The 15,314-nt window shown below is 33.3% G+C and overlaps 1 protein-coding gene across 4 annotated transcripts in view; it reads left to right on the forward strand.

Moving 5' to 3' along the window:
* The window catches only part of LOC129615665 (AP-1 complex subunit sigma-2), a 129,850-nt gene that overhangs the window by 14,180 nt on the left and 100,356 nt on the right, over positions 1 to 15,314 (forward strand). The window lies entirely within an intron of this gene.

Raw genomic sequence — 15,314 nt, forward strand, 5'->3', positions numbered from 1 at the left:
ATATTAAAATTTATATCGTTTTAAACCTTTTTTTTCTAAACAATTTAAAATTTAAAACATTGTTTTAACATTGTAAATTATAACATTAAAATAAAATAAAATTTTTATTTTAAAGTCGGAAGTACAAAAAAATAACGAAAAATATTTGCAGATTTTATTAGATTTTATTAAGTTTTTAATCTCTTATTATGTATTTCTAAGTATTAAAATCCCATAATGTATTACTAAGTATTAAAATCTCCATGCTTGGGGGGGATTCCTTCCGTCATATTACATATGTATGTATTATTTAGATATACATGTATTATTTATATAATCCGTAAATTTAATACAACTAAACAATAAATGCATGTTTTCACGCTCCTGTGTATCAGTAATGTGTCCGTTGATGTAAAAATTGGTAGCAACAGGATACAGAATAATTAAATGCAATTGAATCACTTATTTGTGATTAATTTAATGATCAAGTTAATTAAATTTGTTATACACAAAAATATTTATAAAAAAAATCATTTTTAATTTTTAATATCATTTTAATTTTTTTCTTGTATATATAATGCAATTAAATCAGGAACGTTTTGATAATTTGATTGTCTTATTTTAATTGTTAATTACAAAAAAAAACAGAAATACTTAGGTAACACATTTATGTAAATACAAAAATTTTAATATTAAATTCTATAATATTTTATTTTAGGCAGGGTGTACTTATTATATTATAAAAGTATATTAAATACAATTAAACTTCTGCAATTATTAAAGTAATGTGAAACCATTAAAATTTTCTTTCATTTTTTGTCTGCTAAAATTTCAATATTTAATATAAATTTTATTTTTATTTTAAATAAATGCCATTAAAATTTAATTAATTCGTAAAAATTTTTACAAGTTTACTTTCACATTTCTTCTTGCTTATGTTTTTTATTATTGCACCAATAAAATTAAAATTATTATAAAAGATATAAAATAACCACTTTCCTTTTTTTTAAATTAAAGAAATTTTTAATATTTTAGTATTTTGTTGAAATTATTTGAATTAAACTGCAATTTTTCTTTAAAAAAATTTTTTTTTTAAATGAAATTAAGTTATAATTTTAAATGTTATTGCAAAATTTTTCAGCTTTAAAATATCCACGTGTAGTTATAATTGAATCACTCAAAACAAAAATGACCACCTTCCCTTTATTTTATCAAATAAAATATTTTAATAAAATTTATCAAGTGACAAAAAATAAAAGATATTTTTTCTCCATTTTTTTTCTAAATTCTTCTTTTACTTGTGCGCTTTTAATTTTATTTTAACATTTTTTATAAGTACACTTATGTATTTTTTTTGAAAAACAATTTTTACCGATCGTATTGTGTAAACAATAGGTAGGTTATGTGATGGCAACAAATTTTGCATATCGAGTTTTCGGTGGGAACGTACTTCTCCATAGTAGGGAAGTGTAAATAAACTATTTTTAGCAACCTGTCGGTCTGTCGGTCTGTGTGTGCACGCGTGTATCTCAAGTTCGGCTCAACCGATTTTGATGGAATTTTATATGTAAGTTTATTTCCACCATGGCACGGATCGATCAACTTTTGGTATATATCAGGCCTCGGGAACTGCACTTTTTAGCGGGCCTGTTTTACATTTTTGAACATTTTGAAGAAAATATTCAACCGATTTACTTGAAATTTTATATATAAGCTCCGCTCGGCCGTCCGTATTAAAACAATGAACATATAAATTTTTTGGAAAGATCAGATTTTACATTTTTCACCATTTTGAAGAAAGTATTCAACCGATTTACTTGAAATTTCATATATAAGCTTTGCTCGATCATACGCAAAAATTCCTTACTTTTGGAAGAAATCAGACATCAGCAACTGGGCGTTTACTACGGGCCAAATATACATTTTTGTGTATATAAAGAGAAATAATCAACCGATTTCATTGAAATTTAGTATTTGAGTTTCTCGTATTAAAACAATGAACATATAAATTTTTTGGAAAGATCAGGGCTCGAAAACTGATTTGCGGGCCGATTTTAGATTTTTCACCATAGCTACGGAACGAATTGATGGAATTTCTTGAAATTTGATATTTGAGTTCTGGTTGTTACCGAAACTAACTGGCGATCATTTCAGGGAATTCGGGTAGCACAAAGCGAAACTCTACTAAGAACCAAATTTACATTTTTCTAAGTATGTTAACTATAAGCTTACTAATGTCCTAAAAATTGGAAAGAAGTATTTAACAGACATTTTTATAATATTCTGTAACACTTTCATTTAACTAGACAATACACAATGCGGTCGGTTATGTGCTGACCACATCAGATTTTTTTTTTTTATAATTACATTAAATATATTTTATACATTTCAATATTTTAAATTTTTCAATAAAAAAAATTTATTTATATTTTTCACTTTTATTGATACAACATTTCTAATTAAAATCTAACTATGAACTCCCAAAAATTTACTGACCTATTTTCCAAAGCAATTCAACATCAAGAAAGGAAAAAAATTCCATTATTCATTTCCATTTCATACATACATAAAAACTTCAAAATTCCTAACGGTAGAATCGTATGATATTTTACTGGAAATTTCGATTCCGAAAAAAAAATTCCTAATAGAAATAAACCAACAACAATAAATCGGATCATAACACAAAAAAAAATTTGCATGATCCGGATATTTAACCCTAAACAGGATTCTAATATTTAATACAATTTGTTCTTATATAACACCTACATGATCATACACACATCCATAATTCGCATTAGGATGGTATATGACATATAAGGTTAGCAAAGAATTAGGTTATTTTAAACTGAAATGAAAAAAACTACAACAACAATTTTCATTATGCGTATGAGAAGAGAATAGAACGAAAAAAGAACAATAAAAAATTACAAATACCAATGAGGTACAAGTATACTTATGCGTAAACATGCAAATCATGCGATGTACATTTTTTGCTATGAATATGTATGTTTATGAATAACATTGTGTATACATATACATAGGTTATATGCATGCATACAAAATTATTTTGTTGAAGCAAAAAAAAAGTAATTGTTATGGAAAAAGAGGTATAAAATCTGACCAATTTATTATTAGGGATGGGAATTTTAAATTGCGTTATTGCTACCTAGAATAGAGCAATTTATGTAAAATTAAAATTTATATGCATGTATGAAAAATTTCCTTTGATGTTGAAGTTAAATTTTTCCCATAAAAAGTAATTTAATTTTTCGGATGAAAAAAAAATGTTACGTGCTTATACCTAGCCCATAACAAGGCAAGTTACACGACACGGTTGTGTAAGTTGAAAAAGGAATAGGACAAAAAAAAAGTGAGAAGTATGTAAAACAACCCAAAGAAAAATTGAAAGAAAGACTAGAAAATATAATAAGAGAGACCAGGCTAAATAAAAAAAATTTACAAGCAGTTGTTTTTTTCTTCTTAACAAAAAAAATTGAAGGTAATTAGGGCACGAAATGCACAAACACATTTCCACCACTGTTTATATAACTTAAAAGCTTCAAGCAGCCGAACTCTTTATATCTTTTGCATGGTACGTAGCTATCCTACCAGTCCCTTCATCCTGCAGCTCGTACATGCAATTCCCCCGCATCGCCAGAACCTTAGCCTTAATAAAGGCTGGTGCAAATTTAGCGCAATACTTCTTACTCGCGTCGCTCAGAACAAAGTTACGCCGAAAGACCATGTCCCCAACCGCAAAGTTTGGCAACCTGGACCGCAAATTGTAACGCTTACCCGAACGCTCGAAGGCGCTTTTTATATTCTCCAAGATTTCAGTGCGAATTAATTGGAGTCTATCTACAGTACTGAGCTCAACATCCTCGCCTCTCAGCACTTCCAATTTGCGTAGCAATTCGTAATCCTTCGCGTGGTTCGCCATGTGCAAGCCAAATAATGCGTGGTAAGGTGAAAATCCTATGGTTTGATGATAAGAACTTCTCAGCGCCTCAGCTATATCGGAGATGTTTTTGTCCCAATTTCTTTTATCTTTGTCCAAGTACGAACGAATCCCTGCTATTACTGAACGGTTGACTCTTTCGCTTGCGTTCGCTTGTGGACTGTACAAGGCAGTAGTAATGTGACGAATGCCTCTGTCGGCCATGAAATTTGCGAATTGCTTGAACTTAAACCGTTTCCCACTATCCGACAAGATAATTTCCGGAGTACCAAACACAGAAAATATTTTCCCTAAGGTAGCTACAAATTACAGAAGAATCGAATCGTTTAATAGGCTTCAAAAATGGAAAATTAAACACATGGTCGAGAACAATAATTAGGCCTCTATTACCAGATTTAGATCGGGGGTAAGGACCAAGTAAATCGATATAAAGTTTCTGGAATGGACGCTGAACCACAATTTGCGAAGACATAGGTGGGCGTTGACGGCCAAAAGAAATATGTTCGTAATCTCTGCAGCGTTTTTGCAATTCCTCCATGATAACATTACCAATAGTTTCGGTGATCAAATCCTTCAGGAATCCAAAGTTTTCAGTTATATGATTCACGGAGCTGATCGCCATCGGCATGTTCTGTACGCTTGTAAATTTTATCATCCATAATCTGAAGATCAGGAAGCCGACTACCGTTGTCGAGAATGTATTGCTTAACTTTTACGTATTTTTGAGATTTGAAAGCATCGGCACTGGAGTCTACCATTGCAGCCAAGTCAATTTGCGATATTTCCTCACAATCCTGCCTTGAAAGTGCATCTGGTACGACGTTCTGTGAGCCCCGGCGGTGTTCAATTTTAAATCTGAGACCCTGAAGTTTGAGAGACCACCTCGCCAATCTGCCGCTCAAATCGGTTTGACGCATCGGCCATTGCAAACTCGCATGATCTGTGATAATAGTGAAATCAAAGGAGCGGTCACTGATGCAAAATTCGGCACAAACCTACGGTACCAGCCGGCCATGCCCAAAAAACGACGAAGTTGCTTAACCGTTTTCGGCGATGGATAATCTGCAATCGGCGAAACCTTTTCCGGATCGGTGCGTAATGTACCCTTCCCGACAATGTAACCCAGATACTTAACTTCGGACAGACAAAACTTACTTTTCTCGACATTTATTGTTAAACCGGCAAGCCTTAATTGACGCGCTACCTCTACCAGCGTCTCCATATGCGAATCGAAAGTCTCAGAGATAATCAGAAGATCATCCAAGTAGACGAACACGCTTTCACGAAGCTGCGGCGGTATAACGCGATCCATCAATCTACATAATGCCTGAGGCTAATTACACAAACCGAAAGGCATGACGCAATATCTATACAAAGGTCGATTAGGAACAGTAAAACAGGTTAAATCACGAGAATTTTCTTCCAACGGAATTTGCCAGAAAGCATTACGTAAATCCAAAGAACTTATGAACTCAGAACGCGGCGAACGAGTTAATATACCCTCAATATGTGGAAGCGGATACGCGTCCCTAATTGTTAGACTATTTACTTTTCGAGAATCCAAACATAAACGTGTTTTATCCGATTTACGAACCAAAACTACCGGACTCGACCACGGGCTATTCCGCTCCACTTCGATCACTAATTTTTGCAACATTTCGTCAAATTCACGATGCACGAGCTTTTCCACTGCAGGTGAGATCGGAAAATACCTTTGTTTAATAGGACGGGAACCGGGTTCCAGTTCAATTTTATGTTCCATTAAAGACGTTTTCCCTCAATATTATACGATGGGAACAAGCCCTTCACAGCTTCCAAGCGGCGTCATTGAACAAAAGAAAGAGTATGCATATTCGGATCAATCTCCGAAGAAACTGACACGGGATTATCAATTTGTGAAATGAGATGGGGTGCAAGTTGGAATTTAGACCAAAAATCGATACCTAAAATCACATTCTGCGTTAAACTAGGGACAATATAAAATTCAATTAGTTCAGACTTTTCCTTAAAAGTTACTGAAAGTTTAAAAGTACCAAATACTATCTGCTCACGTCCATCGGCAGTTCTAACGGAAGTTTCACGAGCGACGCAGTTTTCGTTATTACGAATCTCTTTTTCAAGATCGCCCCCTATACATGAAACTTGCGCGCCAGAATCTAAGAGACCTAAATAAGTTTTATTCAATATGCTCACCTCAGCATAAGGTTGCATATCAGATTTATTACGAGTCAAAGCACAGATAGACCTTATTCCAAAAATTACGAATTCGGACGGACGAGCGTTTAAAATTATGAGTAAAATGGATTTCGTTTACATATCTAAAAATTTCAGCCCTTTTCTTTTCATACGATTTCAATCTTTCTTCATACGAAATAATCGGTTTTAAAATAGTTTTATAATATTTTATATAGAAATATTTGCAAAATCAAGGACGGAGGATCGGGAACAGGAATTGGTGGTTTTAATTCGACCGAGGGTATTATTTTGTCCCCTCGGGAGCTCGCAAGTTTCCCGACCTACACTTCGGACAATTAGGTTTATACGCGTTAGGAAGACCGCATCCGTAACAAAATACCTTCCTATCGGCCAAACAATCGTGATAGATATGCCCCTCCATTCGACAGTTCAAACATACCAATTTGGACCCAGAATCCCTCAAAGCCTCAACCTCGCTAATATGTCTCCCACTAGGATTTTGTTGCGACCTCGAATGGCTAAACGCGATAGAACTAGAGCCAGCAATCTCCTTCAAAAGTTTCTCCCCCTTCAGGCAAGATATGGATGGGTACGTATAACAATTGTTGACGAACACGCGGCCTAAGACCACGACGCAATATCTCAACCAGCTCAGATTCCGGCAAAGGGTCCTGCAAATTTTTAGAGATTTTAAGAATTGCATCGCGATAATCATCAAAGGATTCGGACGCACCTTGCTTAAGACCACGCATTGCTTCCCTCAGATCCGCATCGGAATAACAGCCCCCATAGTATGTACGCAGAGCTTGACAAAGACTGGGCCACGTAACACGCGCGACAGTACGGCGATAACGCCAGTACCAATCCTTAGCGCCTCCACCGAATAAAATCTGAGCGTGTTCACACAACGCATTAAAATTACCACCGAGAGTATCGACCACTTGGCTTTCAACACGGTAAATAAAATTTTCTACTGAAAATCGCGAGGTTCCCTCAAATTTAATATCCCAACCAGAAATAAGTCCTACAATTTTACTACTACCCGAAGATAGAGTACTATCGCTAGGCCGAAAATCGCCAAAACGCGAAAAACTTGTGTTTCCACCGCGGTCATTAGTGTGAAACGTTGGACCCTCACGCGGCCAATCAATATCTTGAGGATTAACTTGTGGAACTTGCACCTCCCGATTCGAAGTTTCTAAATCACGAAGCCTATTTGGCGTCCCAGTTACGGTGATGTCGCGTAACTGGGACGCCAAATTATTTTGAATAATTTGCGAAATATGCGCATCCAGGCCTTCCAAATTTTCGGTCAACGTCATCTACAGTAGAAGCGCTACCCGACGGTCCAGCATCCGCACTCGTCCCAGGTACAGATTCCGAATGACTCGCGCCAGGAAATAATTTCAACTTCAAAAGCAGTTGACAAATAGAATTATACCTGGCAACACCAAGTATCGGTTGCGCGAAGTACCAATCAAACTAAGTAAATAAAAGTAAAGATAAACAAGTGTATACAACAATAGAGTGTACACGCGCAAGGTAACAAAATGGAATTTTAATCTGATAAATACAAAATGGAATAAACAATCTGACAACACAAAGGAAAGATTGCCAGAAAAAGATATAATCAAGAGGATATAAAAAAAAATAAAAAGATAAAATTGTTTGATAAATATTTACATTCCCAATATGGGTGTCCTAATTTTCAAGGATTTAAAGAAAGCATTCGTACAAACATGCACAATGAATGACAGTGCAGAGACACACAATACCTAACAACACTCCACAAAATTGAGTTCACAGCGGTTCACAACCAAATTGCATTCGCGACACGAACTGGAAATACGTGTCGGCCCGCGGTCTGCCAGAACAGCATATAGCCAGATCTGCAACAGTAATTCCAGCTAAAGAACGAGTAGCGAGGTACACTATCCAATTCGAAAATATTTGTAGAAAACTTCAATTCTGGCAAAGATAAATCTACTACGATCCTGGTCTGTAAAATCTCCATAACGCTAATTTTTAACAGTAATTCCTAGTAATCAAAATAGAAATATCCGAATCGACTCTACAAAAAGAAACCTAGAAAAAGTTTTCACACAGGGTGTTCATGTTTTTTACGCGGTCTGCCAGAACAGCATATAGCCAGATCTGCAACAGTAAATCCAGCTACAAATAAATGAACAAAAAAAACCGCATTTCAAAAAGAATACAAGACAAGGTGTTCAAGCGAAAAAATAATACGCAATCGCGGGACAAAAAAATAATTTTTGGATGCCCCTCTGAGTCCTCGCGGTGTTGTTGGAAGCCTCAGTTTCGGGGGCCCCACGTTGGGCGCCATTTTCTGTTATAAAATTAGTTTAGTTGATGTTTGGGGGACGACCTGGCAAAGCATGTTATCCGCCACTGGTTGGGGCATCGGCCCCCAGCTACTCCAGTGTGCATCTGGCTGTGTCCCGAAGCTTCAGCCTGGGGTGGGTTAGTTATAAGTACCCGGTTACCACTAATGGCTACGTAGCATAAACAGAAAAAAAAATTATGCACACGTTGAAACAAAATAAAAAATTAATGCGATTGGAAAAAAAATAGTGAGGTTGGATTCAACTGGAACACCTTGTAGTGAACCAGAACGAGAAGCGGAATAGGGTGCACCACACGGTACACCATTGTGCTGATAGGGTGACGAATCACCACTGTCCCGAGCCTTACCCTTCCATGAGTCTCAGATGTTGTTGAGACTCCCTTTGCTCGAAAAACCCCTAAATTTTGAACACCCTAAAGGAGAAAGGAATTTCTACTCCATCATCATTGTATTGAATTTTATATACAATTTCTAAATTCGATGGCCATTGATATTATTACAAAAAAAAAACACTTGTGAATATACATATACATATATTTTGAATTCTATTCTATTTCAATTTCAAATTCAATTTTTTTTTTTTGCATAAAACTCACTTTGCATAAAATTTTCTTAACATTTGTTAATTTTTACATTTTTAGTTGCAGAAAAATCTTAATATTAAAATTTATATCGTTTTAAATCTTTTTTTTTTCTAAACAATTTAAAAGTTAAAACATTGTTTTAACATTGTAAATTATAAGATTAAAATAAAAAAATCTGATGTGGTCAGCACATAACCGACCGCATTGTGTACTGTCTAGTTAAATGAAAGTGTTACAGAATATTGTAAAAATGTCTGTTAAATACTTCTTTCCAATTTTTAGCACATTAGTAAGCTTATATTTTCTAGGTATGTTATATAGTTAACATACCTAGAAAAATGTAAATTTGGCTCTTAGTAGAATTTTGCTTTGTGCTACCCGAATTCCCTAAAATGCTCGCCAGTTAGTTTCGGTAACAACCAGAACTCAAATATCAAATTTCAAGAAATTCCATCAATTCGTTCCGTAGATATGGTGAAAAATGTAAAATCGGCCCGCAAATCAGTTTTCGAGCCCTGATCTTTCCAAAAAATTTATATGTTCATTGTTTTAATACGAGGAACTCAAATACTAAATTTCAATGAAATCGGTCAATTATTTCCCTTTATATACGCAAAAATGTATATTTGGCCCGTAGTAAACGTCCAGTTGCTGATGCCTGATTTCTTCCAAAAGTTGGGAATTTTAGTGAACGGTCGAGAAAAGTTTATATATGAAATTTCAAGTAAATCGGTGGAATACTTTCTTCAAAATGTACAAAAATGTAAAACAGGCCCGCTAAAAATTGCAGTTCCCGAGGCCTGATATATCCCAAAAGTTGATCGATCCGTGCCATGGTGGAAATAAATTTACATATAAAATTTCATCAAAATCAGTTCAGCAGAATTTGTGATACACGCGTACACACACAGACCGACAGACCGACGGACCGACAGGTTGCTAAAAATAGTTTACTTGCACTTCCCTACTATGTAGAAGTGCATTCCCACCGAAAACTCTATATGCAAAATTTGTTGCCATCACATAACCTACCTATTGTTTACATAATACGGTCGGTAATAAAATTTTTATTTTAAAGTCGGAAGTACAAAAAAATAAAAAAAAATATTTGCAGATTTTATTAAGTTTTTAATCTCTAATTATGTATTTCTAAGTGTTAAAATCTATACTAAGATTTTTCATGCATACTTCGAGTTTTTCGTATATATAGTTGGAATATTACATTATGAATCTATATGTTATTCAAATAACATGTTAATTTACAAATTATGGTTTTTATAAATTTTTTTTTTCTAAGATACAAAAAAAAAACACAACTTAAGCAAAAAAAAACAAAGGACTGGGCCCAGTACTCACGTGCGCGGGGTTCTTCGGAACTCCATGCTCGGGGGGGTTCCTTCCGTCATATTACATATGTATGTATTATTTAGATATACATGTATTATTTAGATGATCGGTAAATTTAATACAACTAAACAATAAATGCATGTGTTCACGCTCCTGTGTATCAATAATGTGTCCGTTTGATTTAATTGGTAGCAACAGAATACAGGATAATTAAATATAATTGAATGCAATTGAATCACTTATTTGTGATTAATTTAATGATCAAGTTAATTAAATTTGTTATACACAAAAATATTTATAAAAAAAAATCATTTTTAATTTTTAATATCAACTTAATTTTTTTCTTGTATATATAATGCAATTAAATTAGGAACGTTTTGATAATTTGATTGTCTTATTTTAATTGTTAGTTACAAAAAAAATAAAAATACTTAGGTAACACATTTATGTAAATACAAAAATTTTAATATAAAATTCTATAATATTTTATTTTAGGCAGGGTGCACTTATTATATTAAATAAAATTAAACTTCTGCAATTATTAAAGTAATGTGAAACCATTAAAATTTTCTTTCATTTTTTTCTGCTAAAATTTCAATATTCAATATAAATTTTATTTTTATTATAAAGAAATGCCATTAAAATTTAATTAATTCGTAAAAATTTTTCACAAGCTTACTTTCACATTTCTTCTTGCTTATGTTTTTTATTATTGCACCAATAAAAAAAATCTGATGTGGTCAGCACATAACCGACCGCATTGTGTATTGTCTAGTTAAATGAAAGTGTAACAGAATATTATAAAAATGTCTGTTAAATACTTCTTTCCAATTTTTAGGACATTAGTAAGCTTATAGTTAACATACTTAGAAAAATGTAAATTTGGTTCTTAGTAGAGTTTCGCTTTGTGCTACCCGAATTCCCTGAAATGCTCGCCAGTTAGTTTCGGTAACAACCAGAACTCAAATATCAAATTTCAAGAAATTCCATCAATTTGTTCTGTGGATATGGTGAAAAATGCAAAATCGGTCCGCAAATCAGTTCTCGAGCCCTGATCTTTCCAAAAAAGTTATATGTTCATTGCTTTAATATGAGGAATTCATATATTAAATTTCAATGAAATCGGTCGATTATTTCTCTTTATATACACAAAAGTGTATGTTTGGCCCGTAGTAAGCGTCTAGTTGCCGATGCCTGATCTTTCCAAAAAATTTACATGTTCATTGTTTTAATACGGGGAATTCATATATTAAATTTCAATGAAATCGGTTGATTATTTCTCTTTATATACGCAAAAATGTATATTTGGCCCGTAGTAAACGCCCAGTTGCTGATGCCTGATTTCTTCTAAAAGTTATGAATTTTTGCGTATGATCGAGCAAAGCTTATATATGAAATTTCAAGTAAATCGGTTGAATACTTTCTTCAAAATGGCGAAAAATGTAAAATCGGCCCGCAAATCCGTTTTCGAGCCCTGATCTTTCCAAAAAATTTACATGTTCATTGTTTTAATACGGGGAATTCATATATTAAATTTCAATGTAATCGGTTGATTATTTCTCTTTATATACACAAAAATGTATATTTGGCCCGTAGTAAACGTCTAGTTGCCGATGCCTGATTTCTTCCAAAACATACGAATTTTTGCGGACGGTCGAGCTGAGCTTATATATAAAATTTCAAGTAAATCGGTTGAATATTTTCTTCAAAATGTTCAAAAATGTAAAACTGGCCCGCTAAAAAGTGCAGTTCCCGAGGCCTGATATATACCAAAAGTTGATCGATCCGTGCCATGGTGGAAACAAACTTACATATAAAATTTTATCAAAATCGGTTCAGCAGATCTTGAGATACACGCATGCACACACAGACCGACAGACCGACAGACCGACAGACCGACAGACCGACGGACCGACAGGTTGCTAAAAATAGTTTATTTACACTTCCCTACTATGGAGAAGTACGTTCCCACCGAAAACTCGATATGCAAAATTTGTTGCCATCACATAACCTACCTATTGTTTACACAATACGGTCGGTAAAAAGGAAAGTGGTTATTTTATATCTTTTATAATAATTTTAATAAAAGATATAAAATAACCACTTTCCTTTTTTTTTTAAATTAAAGAAATTTTTAATATTTTAGTATTTTGTTGAAATTATTTGAATTAAACTGCAATTTTTCTTCAAAAAAATTTTTTTTTTAAATGAAATTAAGTTATAATTTTAAATGTTATTGCAAAATTTTTCAGCTTTAAAATATCCACGTGTAGTTATAATTGAATCACTCAAAACAAAAATGACCACCTTCCCTTTATTTTATCAAATAAAATATTTTAAAACAATTTATCAAGTGACAAAAAATAAAAGATATTTTTTCTCCATTTTTTTTTAAATTCTTCTTTTATTTGTGCGCTTTTAATTTTATTTTAACATTTTTTATAAGCACACTTATGTAATTTTTTTGAAAAACGATTTTGTTTTTTTTATAATTACATTACATAATACTAATGCATATATTTGAAATTTCAATATTTGAAATTTTTCAATAAAAAAAATTTATTTATATTTTTCACTTTTATTGATACAACATTTCTAATTAAAATCTAACTATGAACTCCCAAAAATTTACTGACCTATTTTCCAAAGCAATTCAACATCAAGAAAGGGAAAAAATTCCATTACTCATACATACATAAACACTTCAAAATTCCTAACGGTAGAATCGTATGATATTTTACTGAAAATTTCGATTCCGAAAAAAAAAATCCTAATAGAAAAGATCATAACACAAAAAAAAATTTGCATGATCCGACATTTAACCCTAAACAGGATTCTGATATTTAATACAATTTGTTCTTATATAACACCTACATGATCATACACACATCCATAATTCGCATTAGGATGGTATATGACATATAAGGTTAGCAAAGAATTAGGTTATTTTAAACTGAAATGAAAAAAAACTACAACAACAATTTGCATTATGCGTATGAGAAGAGAATAGAACGAAAAAAGAACAATAAAAAATTACAAATACCAATAAGGTACAAGTATACTTATGCGTAAACATGCAAATCATGCGATGTACATTTTTTGCTATGAATATGTATGTTTATGAATAACATTGTGTATACATATACATAGGTTATATGCATGCATATAAAATTATTTTGTTAAAGCAAAAAAAAAGTAATTCTTATGGAAAAAGAGGTATAAAATCTGACCACTGTTTTAAGTTTTTGTATTGATTTTATTATTATTAGGGATGGGAATTTTAAATTGCGTTATTGCTACCTAGAATAGAGCAATTTATGTAAAATTAAAATTTATATGCATGTATGAAAAATTTCCTTTAATCTTGAAGTTAAATTTTTCTCATAAAAAGTAATTTAATTTTTCGGATGAAAAAAAATGTTACGTACTATACAAATCTTAACTCCGATCATTCTGTGGTTATTCTTGTACTTAAGGAAAATATAGTTATGAAAAGAGCGAAACCTGCGCTGATAAAAGGAACTACAGATTGGTCAAGATTTCGCTTAGAGATTGAAAGACACATAGATCTAAAGAAAAGAATAAGAACGACCCAGCATATAGATGAGGAGGCCGAATACTTTACTAAAATTATTCAAAATGCGGCTTGGAGTAGTTCCAAAATTAACGTTATTAGGAGGGGGGCATTAACTATCCCCCACATATACTAGCAAAAGTAAGACGAAGCAGGCGGGCGAGAAAAAGGTGGCAGCAAACGCGTGATCCTGCTGATAAAACCAGATATAATCGTGAATCGCAGCAACTAAGACGCTGTATTAGAAAATATAAAGAGGACTCGGTTGCTGATTATGTTCAAAATTTGACGGCGTGTGAGAAAACCAATTACTCACTGTGGAGGGCAACAAAGAAAATGAAGCAACCTATCAAACATCTCGCTCCTATTAAAAACAGAGATGAAACGTTTGCAAAAACTGACAAGGACAAGGCAAATGCGTTGTCCTTTATTCAATGACAGAATATATCGGCCAAATGATCCTTGCGGATCATTTGGCCGATATATTCTGTCCGCATGACAGTCAGGGCGTGTATGAAAATGAGGAATCTGTTTTTGTTGGGGATAGCGTGACTATTCCAATTGTCAGGGAAAGAGATGTTATAGAAGAAATGAGGACTCTTAAACCTAGGAACCCCAGGATTTGACCTAATAACGGCCGATATTTTGAAAGAATTGCCCAAAAGGGGTATAACGATGCTTACGCGCCTAATAAATGCGTGTATACGGTTTAATTACGTGCCTGAAAATTGGAAAGTTGCAGAGATAATCATGCTGCATAAACCTGGCAAACCTACAGACAGGGCGATTTCTTATAGACCAATCTCATTGTTGACAATGATTTCAAAACTACTAGAGAAACTTTTATTGAGAAGACTCCAGCCTATAATTGAAAGTAAAAGGTTAATCCCGAATCATCAATTTGGTTTTCGCCGGAAACACTTAATCATAGATCAGATTCATAGAATAACTGACCTAATAGAAAATTCACTGGAAGAAAAAGCAGTATGTTCTATCATATTTTTGGACGTGACCCAGTTTCCTTCGACAAGGTTTGGCATTGTGGGTTAATAAAAAAACTTAGGCGATTACTACCAAGGCAGTATGTTGACCTGCTCGAATCTTACCTGACTAATAGGGTATTTCGAGTTAAACAGGAAGAGGAGTACTCTTCGCTTAGGGATATCAAGTCGGGGGTACCACAGGAAAGTATATTGGGCCCGATATTATACTTGTTATACACGTGTGATATTCCTGAATCGGAAGGAGTGATAACAGCTACATTTGCTGATGATACGGTAGTTATCGCAATTGGAAGAAATGAAAATGAAT

This window comes from Condylostylus longicornis, unplaced genomic scaffold (assembly GCF_029603195.1).
Source record: "Condylostylus longicornis isolate FDR11 unplaced genomic scaffold, ASM2960319v2 ptg000143l, whole genome shotgun sequence".
Lineage (NCBI taxonomy): Eukaryota > Metazoa > Arthropoda > Insecta > Diptera > Dolichopodidae > Condylostylus > Condylostylus longicornis.